Source organism: Sparus aurata, chromosome 3 (genome assembly GCF_900880675.1).
Source record: "Sparus aurata chromosome 3, fSpaAur1.1, whole genome shotgun sequence".
Taxonomy (NCBI): Eukaryota; Metazoa; Chordata; class Actinopteri; order Spariformes; family Sparidae; genus Sparus; species Sparus aurata.
The window spans coordinates 12,723,868-12,738,587 of record NC_044189.1 but is presented as its reverse complement, the minus strand read 5'-3'; the positions used below and the strand labels follow the sequence as shown (position 1 = coordinate 12,738,587).

Sequence of the window (14,720 nt, the reverse complement as noted above, 5' to 3'; positions counted from 1 at the left end):
TTGTGTACGTAGGCATGAATTGTCCATTTTTGATGACTCAGCATGAGTTTTAAGTGTAAAATGCGCCTCCATGTAGACGAATCCTAAAGATTAAACTTTGTTAGTATTTCACAAACTGATTTTCATGAGCAATTTCACAACTATGAACTCACTTTCCCCAGAATCGCTCCGCTGCACTTGGTGTGTTGACAAAAAGCAACCGGCAAATCGAGCACAGTATGACTTTAACAGTGTTCACACAGATGAAATACGATCACAGGGTGATCTGCGAGGATGAAAGTTTGTTGGTTTCCAGTTTGAACAACTGACTTGTGTATTCAAGTTTGGTGCAATATTGAGCTGGTTTGTTGTGTGATCAAGTTCCACTGATGCCATAACTGAGAACTGGGTCGGTGAGTCAAACGTTTATATCTAAAAAATGTTTGCTTTAATTTGATTGAATTCATTCATAATTGAAGTTTTTTGAGGAATTTACAGTTTTTCCTTTAAAATGATACCTGATTATATTGATTATTAATTGAAAAAAATGATGAATAAAAGATATTTAAAAAAAAAAAAATCTCAGTCACTTCCTCAGTCTCTGTTTTTATTTTTATTGGTTCATGGCCACGTGTTAGCCAACTGCGCAGAGGCCACAGACCATGATTTCACCAGATGCACCGCAACTAACACATAGGATGAACTGAAATAACATTGTGTGGCAACTGCATTATTACATAATGTTGCAGCTCCTTGTTTTGTTTATGTTGTGTTTACGTAAGTGCTTCATTAAGTGGCAAGAATCTTATATATTTCCAACTAATACATACAAATGTGGAATAATCTAGAGGCCTGCAGCTTATTTCTATAGAACCCATAATATGATTTTATCTTAAACTCAACTTTAGTCTTGCACTCGGGGGAAAAAAGGAAAGGTAGAATGTTTACTGATGTGAAAATAATAATAACAATACAGACTTTACTAATTCACTAATTTGAGAATGGGTATTAAGTTCTATATTCATGTATATTGCCATTATTCTGAAATATCTGTTACAGAGACCCTGGACCATGTGTAACGGCTCAAAATAACGTATTTAAAGGTGAAATCAGCTACATTCACTACCATTAGATATCATTCAGGAGCATTTAGACCAAAACATATGTGCTGGGGAAAAACATGGCCTCTGAACTCAGATTGCTCATGCATCTCAAATCAAACTGTCGAAATATGTAATCTTTATCCAGGAAGGCACATGGGTATGTAAATCTCTTTTACCAGTGAGACCTGGCCAAGACAGCAACAACCACAAATCAAGTCACAATAGCAGCAATAAGCACAGAAACATTTCATAATACAGTGCATTCAAAAAACAATATGTTAACATCTGTGAAGCGTCCATTAGTCTTCTATACTGTGGCACTGATGCAGAAAGTAATCTACAAATGAATGGAGTGACTGATTGAGTGAAATATTTTTGATTTCTATTCCACAGTGACAGAGACAAAAACAAATGGAGCCAATCAAATAAAGTACTTGTGTAGAATCATTCCTTTGAGGACAACTGTGTAGACATCTTGGCCAAAGAAGAAAGCCAGTTTGAAAGAGGAGTAAAGGAATCCATCCGTGTCAAACTGGAAAGACCGTATTTGAACAGAGGAGGTGGCCTATGACATTACTTATCACCCACTTACAATGCAGTACTGAGTTCCCTACCGAGACAGCCTAACAACCATTCACATTTGGGCTCACCTAGCCCTAGCAACCCTAATGAAGGCCGGTTGGGTCAACGACCAACAAGTGGTCTAACCACTCTGAAAACTCAGAGCTCACATGTGCCCTTAATGACTCTGTAAGGACACTCCCACACAGAGTTTAAAGCCTGTTACCCCCCTCCAGTTAGTTAGAAACTAAAGATGCCTCTTGGATGAGAGGTTAAAATTCTTCAAGAAACTGAAACAAGTCCAGCTGCCATACAGCAGATTTGCCATTGATCTGGATGACTGACAACATTCAGATACTTAGGTACATGGAGTGGAGGTATAAAGTAGCAGAAAATGGAAAAATCAAGTAAAGTAGATGAGTAGATGTACTTAGTTACATTTGATCACTGTCGAGTAGAGGTATAAAGTAGCAGAACATTGAATTACTCTAGTAAAGTACATGTATTTCAAACCTGAGTCATGTTTTTGACGGTATTTCCCTTTAAATTCAGCCCCTCCGCTTCTTTGTATACCACCGCTGCGGCCCCGCCCCTTTATGCAAATGAGCGTGACGTCGGCGGAAGCCAGCGCTACGCCTCTCTTCCGACAGATATTCCTTTAAAGGCGTATTTAAAGCCCTGGCTTCAGTTGCAGGAGCAGCGGACAACCTATGCAACAGAAGCTGCCGCAGAGGCGAGCGACTCTCCGACCGCTCAGCGGACACACACACGGAGCCGGCGGCTGACACGACCCGGCGAGGTGAGCTCGCTGTCCGGCGACAAGAGGGGACTGACAATAAACATTTTGTTGCCGCTGTCGGTCGGCTCCGGCTGGCGGAGCACACAGCATCTCAGGTTGCTGCTGCAGAGTGGAGGAGGAGGAGGAGGTGGAGGTGGTGGAGGAGAGGAGAGGAGGGGGGAGGCATTTACAGTAGTTTCTGTAGGCCTGTGTCAAAAACAAAAAAGAGATGCAGGCGGCCCGGGACAGCTCCGCTTTCCATAATTAGGTCGCTCTAATTATAAAGTGTTGCATAATTAGCATCTCCGGACGAGAGCAAGGTAAAGAGGGGTTTAAAAACACAAGACGCGCAGGGTTGTTGTTGTGCAGAGTTTGGCGACATTCGTAGAAGAAGAAGAAGCCTCATTTGCATCATGACTTGGTAATTAACCCGGGAGGAGCAGTCTCTGTGGTGAATAACACACCTGGGACACAACAGGTACGGCTGTGCTTGGAATCTGGCGTTGCCAATTACAAATGAAGAAAATATGAGGAGCGTCCCGCGTTGTGGTTGACTAGTCATCAGTATTATTTATTTATTTATTTTTATCACCGCCTGCAGGTGCGTGTAGGTGTGATGCCACAACCTGCAGTTTGACTCCACTCTTGCGAAATTGTGCTTAAGACAGAATACACAGTTTCTAAAGCTAAAGTAGTGGTTAAAGCATCCTAGATGTGAGCATTCGCTGCTTTTCTTCACGTTTTCCATAAGAAATTCAATGTATTTGCATTTCATCCACGTTGTCAGACAAAACAAGCAATTCTCAGGTGTCACTATGTGCTGTGTGTGGATTGTCCCTCACTTTTCACTGAATCACTGACTTTCATATCAAAATACGTTTATTCACGGCTGAAAAGATTAGTCGAAACTGTGTGAGCATTTGCTGCTTTTCACAACGTTGTATCATAAGAAATATTACATATTTGCATCTTGGTCCGCTTGCTTGGGAAATTGCAGGGCTATGTTTTGACACTTTTTAGCTTGCAGTTTGACTTCAGTGTTTTAAAAAATACTATATTCAGGGCTCGAACAATCAAAAGAAATTTAGTCAGCAACAATCTCACAGATTGATTGATCACTACAGTTGTTCCCGAAACAAAAGTACCAAACATCTCTGATAATAGCATCCTAGATGTGAGCATTTGCTGCTTTAAAGATGTAATATTTTTTTGCATTTCAGGCCCTTGGTACGGTGGCCCTGATGGTCAGCACACAACAACAACATCTCAGAAAACACAACTATATTTCACAAAACCTGACATGTTGTATTTTCTGAAAGCTTCATGTGTTTTGACTCTCAGGGCCACCGTACTCTTGATCAGAAAAAACGAGCAGTTTGAAGGCGTGACGTTGTGTTTTGTTCAGGAAACTGTTCGGCTGTGTTTCACTGACACGCTACAGACCGAGCTGTTCATTGATTTGTCCAGATAGTCACCAGCAGATAAAAATGATGATATACCGGCCGTTGGTTGCAGTTTTGTAAATGTCAGAGTTGAATCAAAAACCAAGCTTCTCCACCTTTTTTTTAATCCTTTCCAAACGTACATCCATTTGATGCTGCTGTTTGTGCCTGATACAGTATGTTTCACACATTTCTGTCTACAGTAGTGTTTGAATATCTCCGTGTTGGACTGTGAAATGACTGGTGAAAAGGCAGGAAGACTTTAAGCATTGCATTGCTGATTTATTATTGGCTGCTGATTAACTGACATGCTCGTGCACACGAGAGAGAGTAAGCGCGTATGTGCGTATTTGCTGTATCGATTTAACCTACAGTTGACCTACAGCCTGACTTGGTTATGTGTCTGCGTGCTGGATCTTAACTTGTTTTTTTGCGTGTGTTCAGGTACGACTGCAGGGCTTTAAGATTGCAGCCTGGACCAAACGACAACGTCTCAGCGACATTTATGAAGCTTTCAAGGCCTTTTGGTGAGTACGCGCACACAAACACACTAAAGAGGAGGTACCTTTTTTACTTTTACACACTTAAAAACATTTTAATGTCTTCTTTGTGGCGACTTTCTAGCTGTCTGGTGCGCACAAAAACACAACAAAAAGTCCCTAATAGAGATGTAAATGACCAACAGATGTTCTTCCTCTGTCGTCTATAATGGTGTTTCTATTCTGCTGAAAACCACAAGCAGCACGATTGATACAGAGTAGATGTGCAGTATGCCAACAAAGGGCAAACTGTGCAGACATCTTCCTTAAACAATCTTTTTGTGTCAGCCTCTTGCTGTCCATGCCGTGTTGGTTTCAGAGCGGCCGCTTCAGCTGAAGTGAAAGCAGTCCACTTCCTCTTGATGAAATGTGTGCTGACTATCAACTGGTGCTGAGTAAGCAGTGGGTTATTACCAGTCATTGCACAGTCAAGCGCACAGTATGTAACCAGACGCGACTGGTCACACGCAGATAGTCACATGAGCTCAACCACTGATGCACCTAAATGTACTGATGTTATACAAACAGAGACTAATGCATAAATGCACAAAAGAAGGCTTTTGATCGTCAGCACACATACAAATATTTTGACACTTTGCATGGAGAGCTGGGTCACATTTCCATAAACAACATATCAATAATTCAAAGATCATAAGCACACAGCCTGTATCTCTGCTCTAATGCTCTCTACATGTACTGTACACACTACTGTAGATAGTCTCCATCTATTAAAACATACAGAAACACACTCTAAATTAATGATGAATAATTGAAGACAGAGTTGAGGTTCTGTGTGGGATTTATACTTTCGAAATGGATGTTTCAACAAACAGTTGCCGTGAGCCAGCAACAATCAATGCAACGCTAGATCTGTCGGTTTAATGGTTTCCCTTCAGCGTGCAAAAAACTCGTGAGACTCTATGGGAGCAGATGCATCCCTGACATCCGTCACCATAGCCAAATGGGGCTTTTCCACTGGAGCTCTTTTGGAAGTTTAAACATTTCCTGATTTTGCTAATTTACAATAAAAGCATTTGATAACAGGTGACTTTAATTGTCACGAATTTGTGAGAAAGGAAACATGTCATTTTTTATTTATCACAAGACATGCAATGTCTATAGGACATGGTTCATTTGCAGTCCTTGCCGCTGGTGTGGCTCTTGAGGAATAAAACACATAACCCTAAACCTAACCCACAAAACTCTAAAATAGCCATCAAAAAATAACAATAAAACAGACACTGACAAGCAGCCACTACGGACAGTGAATTTAAAATTGACTGAGACCAACAATTAAAACCAATGATGAGAAATAATGACTTGGAACAGAAAAACAGAAAAAAAGATATTATCTATTCTTGATTAATACTGTAGGGAGGAGGGGCGCCGTTCAGCTCAGTGGGTAACGCAGGCTTCTTATGTACAGAGACTTTGTCATCGCTGCGACGGCCCCGAGTTTGAGTCCCAGCCTGAGGCCCTTTGCCGCACGTCACTCCCCCTCTCTCTCTCATCCTGTTGTTTCCTGTCGTACCTTCAGCTGTTCTATCAATAAAGCAGATAAAGGCAAAACAAAAAAATAGGTAAAAAATAAATACTGTGGGGAGGAGGAGTATTTGTGTACAGCTGCTTCATTGACAGCTATTCAAAACAAGTGTGTCATCAGTTAAAGACACACCCTCAAGTGGGTACCCCTGTTGTCATGGAAATACGAGTCAAAACGAGTCAGACCCAGCTCCAGTTATAATCAATGGTCTAGGTCTGAAAAGTGAATCCAATGCATAAGTGAAACTGTATTTTTTTCTAATGGCCAGCAGGGGGTGACCCCACTGAAAAATCAATTTGGATTGTATCTAAGCTTATGAAAAATTTACCCTACTTCTAACTTGATTTTTTGAACTCAATATATAGTTTCCAAATGAGTTTATGGTCTCAATAGTTTTATGTATTCTTCAATACAGCATGGTGTTCACCATGAGAATAAAACAGGGAATGATTTAGAGCGTGGCTCAGTAGTGATTGACAAGTTGCCACCGCACAATGTCTTCGCGTCTCAGTCAGATCCAATCAAGATATCCTCAGGATATGTTGCACCATCATGTCCAACTATGATCACTTCTGGCCAAGATGTTGACCACGGTAATGCCAAACATGAGGCTCTGACAACCATAGTTGACAGCCCTACAATTTATTCTAAAGTCTTTAATCCTCACTTACTGGCAGAACTGTCCAATAAAAGCCACAATACCAAACAAAAATCTTCAAAATAACCAAAAAAGTAAAGAAGTTCACAACAGCAGAGCCAAGCTGAAATGTTAGACCAGAAGTTGAAGCCATCAACAAAATGCAGCTCAACTTATTGCTAAATTTGATTTAGTTTAAAGAGACACAACCTCCCTAATGCCGTCTCTTTTCGCTGCATGATCCATCTTTTGTACACAAACCTGAGAGAGAGAGGGAGAGGAAGGGGGGGGGTGGGAGGAAGCGAGTTATGTTTTCCCACCTCTGATCAGAGCAGGACTGTGTGTTTGTGTGTGTTTGTCGTCTCGCTTAAATCAATGGCATCAATGACTCCCCTTATCACAGCCAGATCTTACACACACACACACACACACACACACACACACACACACACACACACACACACACACACACACACACACACACACTTGTTGCAGCTATAAATGATGTTGGAATGTAGTTGTAGTATTCAACAGCTGTGGGAAAGAGACAACAGGTTGCTGTTGGTCTGTTTACATACAGTTTTTGTTGACATGTTTTGACCTAACTAGCAGATTGTGATGTGAGTAAAGTAAGAATACTATGCGGTCTTTCACAAGTCTAGAGAGTTGTTTTCAGGACTAACATTGATGTGGCAGAAAAAGTGAAAGGAAATGCTACAGTTTAATTAACTCCTTCCTTCTTCCTTCTGATACATGTTTGTGGCGAATAACAGCAACTCATGCGTGCATGTCTGGTTGGTTTTCTGGTGGTGGAAGACTGTTATCAAAGACAATATCAGATGGCTCCACTGTATTTAGCCTTGGCTTTGAGTTAGAGGACACACAGACACAGGAACACACACACACACACACACACACACACACACACACACACACACACACACACACACACACAGATACTTTCTTAAGCCTGAGAGGTTGTCAATAATACAAAACGTCTTCTAAGAATAGAGACTTTCCACTGTTTGCTCGGTCTCTTGTCAGCTCTCCTCCTCCCTGTCTTGTCTACTGTGTCTCTTCTTTCATACTGTTTCTTTCTTCGTCATTCTCTCTTTTCGGTTTCTCATCCTATGTTTCACTTTAGTTTGCATTTTTGCAGTGCTTGAGCTCCAATGTTGGCTCTTGAATTCTATAGTTTGTTTCGGGTGGTTTCAACTCGTCACAGTCAAGAAGTAACATTGTGGAGAAACTGGCTGATGTACACCTTAGTTGTGACCTTGGAAACAGCAGTTGACAATACAGACTCCCACAAGATCTACATAGTGGCTCTTGAACTCCTTTTGATTAAATAACAAGATCCTCCTCAGCAGATGGAGTTGTCATTTGTGCCAACTGCAGTGTTCAAGGTGAAGAATCAGCGCTTGGTTTCGACATTAAGACGTTGTGGAAGAAAAGTCTTGAGAGTGCTCAGAAAATGGAAATGTAATCCCTAACAACTGGTTTAGCCTAGCTGCTTTAATTTGCATACAAATAACACAACTTTAGATTTTCAAATTGCGTGCAGTGCATTCACCAATAGTCTAATTCTGTGTGTAGGTGTTTTATCAATCTTGCTAATTGAAGATATAATGCGTACAAACTCTGCATTAATATTTCTAAAAACAGCGAGACCTTTAGTGTATATTTCATGGAGTTTTGTATTAAAACAGTGTTTTTCACTTGGTTGCGTGTTTTTTATAACTTTAGGGAAAGAGTGAGGAAAGAAGGCAGCAAATGTGACTAAATGTGATGTAAATAACACTTAAACAGCAAGATTACTTGTCTGTACATTAGCCGTAACAAGCAAGAAATGACACACGATGAGGGTGTTTGTATCTGTGTGTTTACATTCAGGTAAACCCCTGACTGAACTTAGCACTCACCAGAGACTCCAGTTCTCTCTCTTCTTTCCCTCTCGTCTTCGGATCGCTGCTGCAGTCAGGTTGACAAATGGCAGTGAAGATAAATCCACTTTTGAATCCTAAAAGTTAAAAAGTAATGTCTGAGCTCTCCTGCAAGTAAACTGCTCTGATACTGGACATATCTTAACATGCTGACTTGTTTCGTGTCTGTGTACTACTCCAGGTGCCTTGCTCTCCGGGGACGAATAAAGTCTTTTGAATTAAACTGGATCAGAACAGAATCCTATGTGTCTTCAGGTGTCTATTCCTCCAGAAGGTCTGGCTCTGCATCTGACTTTGTCTTTAAGAGCTAGCCTGCTCTGCCCTCCCCAAAAAAATGCTTGGCAAATGTCTTTTGTTTTGTTTTGTTTTGAGAGAGACCCCTAGTGGCAGAAATCACATATAGAGCGTTTAAGTTCTGTAGGAAACAGATGCTTCCAAATACCATGCATGTGAGTGAGAAATTCCAATCGTGGTGGAGGTTTGTGACCTGTAAAAACAAAAGTCAGAGTTTACTTGTTTTATCTTACACTTTGAGCTTACTGAATGTTTTATCTTCCACCATCTCTTCCTAAACCTAACCACGTAGTTTGATGTTATTTACAGATTAATTAGACTGGGTTTCCATCTGCTGAAGATCATGTGGTGTGATTGAAGGCTACAGAACAGCTGCTAAATGGACCTTGCAGTGAGACTGTTTTATTAACAATAGAGAGGCATTTAATCAATTTCTGTTTGACCACTTTAGTGTGAAATTAACAGTTAAAGTTCACCTCTGGTCAAAGTACTTTGTGTAGAAAACAGCTAGCCAGTATCAGAAGGTTCATACTCTTCATTGCTGTCAGAACAGAACAATGAGCTGGCACATAGGACTGTGTTTTTCAGCGGTTTTTGGAGGTGTGAAATCCTGTTTATAGGTCCGTTCATAATCACATGAGGGGGAAACAATGCTGTTCAACTCCAAAGTTGGAAAGACTGGCAAAACCAGCACTAGTTAGACCCAAATCTGGACCTCTTCAACACAATGAGAGTGTCAATACCTGTTAAAGGAGCAGTAAATCTGACTAGTTGCTCTGCACTTTCCCTGCTATTAATAGATCTGGACCAGCAGCCGAAAAACTTTTTCTGGGCTCTTATTGCAGTTTTAACCCTTAAAATGCGTTTGATCATGGTAAAGGTAAGATTTTCCCATAAGGGCAGTAGTCTGATGTGTAGAACATCTGCACTCAAGGCCAGTTCTTCAGTGGACAAGCTGCAGCCTGTCATCAAAGTTTTTTCCAAAGTCACTTTGCCTTGCAGTTTTAAATCAAATTATGAAAAGTCACTCTAACTCTAATGCCTTTTTGGGTTTTCTCCAATCACTGTCCCCATCTTCACCTACTCATCCTGAACAGGAAATGTCCCAGAACAACCTGACGCCAATTAAATTACCAGAGAGATCACTGGCAGTAAGTCAGAATTGCTTTTGGTGGTGCATCTTTGGGTCTGTCTGGGTAAAAGCACACCACACAACCTATATCTGAAGTGTTTGCTGTGTCACAGTGAGGACTTACCTTTAACTGCTGACATATGGAATGCATTACATATCTCTCATGGAATGTTGAATGGTAGCATTGTGTTGATCTTGTAGTTGTTGAAAGGCAGGTAGTGTAACTAACACCCTGTGATATTTTGTAGGTCACCGTTTCTTGGAATGCTGATGAAGGTTGTCAGTCATCCAGGTCGTAGTAGCTCTAAGTGCTTTAACTTAGGCAGCTGGACTTTTTTCAGTTCCCTGATGCGATTCACCTCTGATCCAAGAGGCTTCTAACAGCTAACTAACAGGAGGGGATGGGCATTTCACCAGCAGTTTATGTTGTCTGTGGCCTGCTTTACTAGTCCTGTCATAGCCATGTTTAATTTTGAAACCAATATGTTGCCTTTTTTCTTTTTTTAAAAAGTAGTGTATCCTTTGTAGATCAGAAAATCTAAAGCAGGAAGCACAATATGAACGAAGGCCTAAGATCAATTACTGCAAGTTTTGTATTGTGATGTCCTTTTTCTCTAATCCAACATTTGAATACGTACGTCACTCCCCATGTAGTGACGTACGAACCTAATCTTGTGTGTGACTTTTATTGAGACTTATTTATGTGAGCTGCACAGAACTGTTCATGAATGTTATTTGGTGCTAAGGAAGCAGATTTTCAGAGAAACCATGATAAAAAAGTTGCTATTCCAAATGTGATTTTCTCGATTGGATCACCATTCAATCAAAAAAAAAAGTTATATAATTTACAAATTGCTTGATTTGTATGACCAACACAAAATCCAAAGATATTGAGTTCAGTATCAATGGAAACTAAAAAAACAGCCACCTATTATTAAAGTAGTTTTTTTTAATCTATATATTGTTTATGTAAAATGGGAGTGTTTACAGACTGTACTGTCTGAAAGGGGGTATACAGACAGACAGGTAGTCAGGTATCTTGGGGGAAAGAGGAGAGACGACAGCTGGCTGTGTGCCAGTAATGTCATTAACACTGTTAGTAATACTGCACTCAAAGTAATGGATGCGCACTCACGCACAAACTTTCTCACTTTTGAGCTGATATTCCAACTCCGAAAGAAGAGCACAGCATCCATTTATGCGTTTTTATAAATAGAAGTTGGTCACACAAGCAGATTATTATACAAACTGACTGCATTAGGTGGAGTGTGTGTTCTTCCTCAGCACGTTAAATGTTTTGTGCCTGATCCACACCATCAAACTGGAGCAGCAGTATTAGTGTGTCAGCTTTTGTTCCTCTTTCATATTTTCTCTCTGTTCGACTTGTTGCAGGCTTGATATGGTTTTTGTTCCTCGGTGGGAATAAGTGCAGCCTGAGTGACAGGGTTTTTTTCGCGGCCTCCCAAAGATATGAATGTGCCCTCATTGTATTTTAAAGCGGTTCAGTTCAAACACTCCACCAAATGGTTTAATCAACGCTGCGTGTTCATGTGGCCCAGTGATTGAAATTTGATTTTGGACGGTGTTTTGGGGATTTTTTGTAAACTCAGGAATGATTATGAGTCACCACAGCCTGCCTGAGGTCAGTCATTACATCACATTGATGATGCTAAAGACAAAAAAATATAATTTATTGTCAGTCAAAAGCTACTGATGCATTACACAACACATTTTGGATTATATTGTGAAACTGGCCCCGCCTCTGTATGCCTAAACTAAAACAAATGGAATACTTTTGATCGTTAGACCCTGGAAATTTGCACGTTTGTACGTTTCCAATGATTTTTAACGTTGTCAGACTTTATTGAATTTAGGAACACCGTATTTTTAAGGGTCAAACTACTAAGTATCTTATGTTGGTATCTATACGAGCATTTATTGGATCCTTGCCAAAAAACTTCCAAGCAAAGAATCTCTGTCTCTCTATATCTCTCTTACATGAAATCAAGGGGAACCTGACATAAACAAATTTAGAGATTAGCATGGTGCAACAACTTTCTTTAGCTGCGCTTTGCAGTGAGAAAAAAAATAAAAGCAGAAAGTTAAACGAGTCTTGATGAGTGAGGATTCTTCAGGATGCCTCTCTTATTGGTTGTTGTGGTCCAGCTCAGAAAGTACCTGCAGTGAATAGTGAATAATTTTTATGTTATGATGGCAATTTTTGTGCTGAATTTTCTATTTGAATTGTTATTGACCCATGAAATGATTCTCATTCATGCTACAAACTATATTTGTTTAATCTCGTCAAAGTTTTGTCACACTGTTATGCAAGACTGGCTGAAAAAACCATCAACATCAATTTTTAGAGGAGCCCTCAAGTTAGTTTGCCGTAGGCCTTGTTGGCACAGATCTCATGACAAGTTGCCAACTGTCAGACAGACAATGTGTCTGTGTGTGTTTGCAGCTTATAGGCAACGTCTGCTGCAGTGTTCAGCTGAAGGTTTGGTGAAATCGTTGGACACAGTTTGGTTTGTGTCATACCCGAAGCTAAATGAGTTCCATGTGCCAATCCTCATTCCTGTCCAGCTCTGACAGAGAAACAACATGGAACAAAACAAGAGAAAAAACCTGACTTTCAGCTCCCGCCCCATCATAACAACTTCTCGTGGAATAATTGCCGTGTTTTGTTTTCACCAGCTTGACAACAGGAAATTACAGAGAACAAGATGTTCCTCTGTGGTTATAGCTGTGCCAGTGCCAAGCCTGAGCAATGCTGTGACAAGAACTTTATTAACATTTTTACTGCAATAATTACAAGCGGATTATTTCCGCATCTCTTCGTTGCTTCTCTTTCGGTGGTTTGTTTGCATGATAATTAGCATTCTCACATTGTGATGATTTTACTCTACTGTGTACAACTAAACTGGTTTGTGTGTGTGTGTGTGTCTGTGTGTGTGTGTGTGAGTGAGGGAGATGCAGGTCAAGCAGTTTGACGATGCAGACTTTTTGGCCTTTATCAGCACCATGCATGTGTGTGTGCATTAGGAGTGTGTTTGGCCTTGGTGTGTCAGCTACACAGTGGAATATTCCATTAGACGTGTGGGCTGGGTTCAGACTTGAACATCTTGCTCCTGTACGTGTCTGTGCAAGCAACAGTGACCCTTTTGGCTTGTTGTCAAACCTGTTTGTGTTTGTTTCAAGATGAATACCTCAGTTGTTATTTATTTGTGCATTTAGCTGCTTTAAATCGGCTGTCATGTGTGTTCATAATGAAGTTGAAGCTAATTTAGAGGCAGGTTTAGGGTCGTGTTTTTGTTCTGATCAGAGAGACGTAACAGACAGCATGTGGTCAAACCGATGTCTGCAAGGAAAACAAAAAAGCACACCCACACACGGTGCATTGAGAGGATCTATATCGCCTCCTCACACGCTCTCTTTTAGATTTTTTTCTATCTCCTGTTTGGCTCACTGCTCCCTTGTGGGTAAAGGCCTCAGGGGGCTATAAGGGGGAGGAGACGCACAAACGAACACACACAAGCAGAGTCCCCCACCCCAGGCAGGATGCAAGTAGGGGGTGCTGTAATGTGATGTTGGGTAGGGGGTACTGTAGTCAGAGGGGGCACAAATGAGGTTTGAGGCGGTGCGTTTCAGTCCTCTGTGTGTGTGTGTGTGTGTGTGTGTGTGTGTGTGTGTGTGTGTGTGTGTGTGTGTGTGTGTGTGTGTGTGTGTGTGTGTGTGTGTGTGTGTGTGTGGTTATGTGGTGAGGGTGACACACAGCCAGTAACGTGACTCCAATGTAGAAGTAGGCCAAGGCTGCTGTCAGCAGCTTGTCAAACCCCTGACTGCATTCAGATTCAAAAATTCAGACCTGCAGGAGTTAACAACAACACAGCTTTGTTTTTTTACATTAGAAATCTGTGATTATTATTTGCTGCCATGCTACTTCTGGGAGGAAAACAAAGTATCTGGGTCAGAAGATTACATAAAAATGAAACTAAATTTATGAGACACCAAACACTACATTGACATCAGCTGTCTAGACAGGCTCAGATCAGCAGGATTAAATTAATAGTCCATGTTTGCATGTGTGGCCTCTGTGTCCAGGACAGTCTGCTCTTGCTAACAACGGAATACTTGTAAACACTATTTTCTATATAGGATCTTGTCATCTTCAATCTGTCCCAACATGGACACAGAGATGCTATTTTTGGTTTAGCCTCAAAGTGGGAAAATAAGTTAGCTGGCTAAAGGAAAGCTCAAAGTCAGTGAAGATTGGTCTTGTAAAAGCAACATGGGTTAGCTCACTATGGGTTTGAACTGACTTAGGTGCTGTATACTGTATGTGGGCCAGTCAGACTGCTAACTAGCTAACTGAGCTATAAATAAACGCAAGGATGAGTGGGCTATTACTAGCTGCAAGCTAGCTGACACACCACACAGCAGAGTCCTCGCTTCTCCAATAACTTTTCCAAAGTTTAGCAAGCATAACTAACAAAATGTCTTGAACCTGTTTCGTAAAAAAACCCAGAAAAAATAGGCCTGAGCCACATTTGGTCCTAACTGACATCCAGACCTGATTCAACCATTGAGTAGTCTTGACTTCATTAGGGAATACGAAGAGGCTTGGCCAAGTTTAACAACAATGGATCCCTGTGCTAGCTTTGCTGTGGTTGAAAATTCATGAATAAAAAACATAATATGGGTCTCTGCTTTGTGTCTATTCAGCATGGCTAATTTAGCTATCTAGCTTACAGCAGCAGCAGTTAGCA

At 40.9% G+C, this 14,720-nt stretch overlaps 1 protein-coding gene across 2 annotated transcripts in view; it reads left to right on the top strand.

Annotated features, from left to right (window-relative positions):
• The first annotated feature begins 2,290 nt into the window (after positions 1-2,290).
• Positions 2,291-14,720, top strand: part of slc45a4a (solute carrier family 45 member 4a) — a 54,312-nt gene continuing 41,882 nt past the window's right edge. The window contains exons 1-2 of one of the 2 annotated variants that reach the window (XM_030411788.1): positions 2,291-2,442; positions 4,308-4,390. The gene's annotated coding sequence lies outside the window, so the exon portion shown is untranslated. Of the gene's footprint in view, positions 2,443-2,598; positions 2,900-4,307; positions 4,391-14,720 lie in introns of those variants that run through there. The other variant, XM_030411789.1, reaches the window with a different exon arrangement.